The sequence below is a fragment of the Galeopterus variegatus genome, unplaced genomic scaffold, assembly GCF_000696425.1.
Source record: "Galeopterus variegatus unplaced genomic scaffold, G_variegatus-3.0.2 Scaffold939, whole genome shotgun sequence".
In the NCBI taxonomy this organism is placed as follows: domain Eukaryota; kingdom Metazoa; phylum Chordata; class Mammalia; order Dermoptera; family Cynocephalidae; genus Galeopterus; species Galeopterus variegatus.
This window is the reverse complement of record NW_007727050.1, coordinates 279,111-280,664: the sequence shown is the minus strand read 5'-3', so window position 1 is coordinate 280,664 and position 1,554 is coordinate 279,111. Positions and strand designations below refer to the sequence as shown.

At 42.7% G+C, this 1,554-nt stretch overlaps 1 non-coding gene across 1 annotated transcript; it reads left to right on the top strand.

The window, feature by feature from the left end:
• The first annotated feature begins 1,452 nt into the window (after window positions 1-1,452).
• Window positions 1,453-1,527, top strand: TRNAI-GAU. Its single transcript has one exon. It is a non-coding gene; the product is annotated as a tRNA-Ile (tRNA).
• The last annotated feature ends 27 nt before the right edge of the window (window positions 1,528-1,554 follow it).

Genomic DNA, 1,554 nt, shown 5'->3' with positions numbered 1-1,554 from the left:
AGCAGCAAATTACTGTATAGCTTCAAGTAGCTAGGAGACAGGACGTTGAATGTTCCCAACAGAAAGGGGTGATAAATGTTTGAGGCGATGGATATGCTAATTACCCTGATCATTGCACACTGTATAAAGTTATCCAAATATCACATTGTACCCCACGAATATATACAACTATCATGTGTCAATTAAGAAAAAAATAAATTAAAAAGAAAAAAAATTTCAGAGACATTAGATTAGAAAGTGGGTTACCAGAAAGTGGGGAGAAGAAGTAACAGGAAGCTATTGCTTCGTGGGCACAGAGTTCATGTTTAGGATGAGGAAAAAGCTTCAGAAATAGGTAGAGGTAGTGGTTACACGGCATTGTGAGTGTAATTAATTCCACGCAATTGTATGTTTAAAAATGCTTAAAATGGAAATTCTTATGTTATATATGTTTTACCACAATTTAAAATAAAGAAAAAGGTTTTGTTTCTTTGGAGGTTGGCCAGTACGGAGGTCTGAACCCTTACACCTCAGTGGTATAACACCGAGCTCTAATCAACTGAGCTAACCGCCAGCCCAAAGGCTCGGACGATGCAAAAGATAATGAGAAGCGGGCACCAGGTAAGTTGGCAGGTGTGTGAGGGCGTCACACATCTGGATGGACTCAGCATCCCCCATCTCTGGCCACCAGAATCTTCTGAAGGTGCTCCCTGTATCCAGGAAGTTTTTCACTCAGGGTGTGTGTCCACCTCGCTTTCCCAGTGTCGTGTGACACAGACACGTGACTCAGGCTCTGCCAACCAGACCCAGGCAGAGGTGGTACTGATCCAAGAGTGGGGGAAGGGACATTGCTCTGTCTGGAGTTGGAGCACAGCAAGGACATTGACAGGCAGCAGCTACATTGTAGCAAAGCGGCTACATTTGTGTGTTTGGTGCCTAGAAGTGGCAGTGGTGGCCCTGGCAGGGCAGTCCTCACCAGACCAGTTTTGCAGTGTGGTCGGACATCGTTTCTGGAAGCGGAGCCTCGAGCTGGGTTCTCCAGCCCTCCCAGTGAAGCCACCCAATATCCTTGTAAAAAACTCCTTTCCTGCTTAATCAGCCCACGTCAGTGTCTATTGCTTGTAATTAAGACCACTAAACAAATGACATACCCTCATTTACTGAGTGTGGGGAGGAAATTAAAATTACAAGGTGTATGAGCTGCAGGTTCACACTTATAAACAACGAGCACCCGTTCATAAGAGATGGAGACCAGCTTAAGAAAAGCTTAAAAGGAGGAAATGAAGTAGGTTGTAAAGTTACAAAACAGACAGAAAAAAGTAAAAGTAGAAGCCAGTCCAGCAATTTGTTTTTAATTAATGGTTTGAAGGGAATGGGATATTTTAAAAATCCAAAAATAAATGAAGTATTTATTTCATTATTATTCTGTGCATAGTTTGGAAATCATCATTAGAAAAAGAGTAAGATTTTGCTGGCCAGTTAGGTCAGTTGGTTAGAGCATGGTGCTGATAACACCAAGGTCAAGGGTTCGGATCCCCGTACTGGCCAACTGCCCAAAAGAAAGAAAAACAGTAA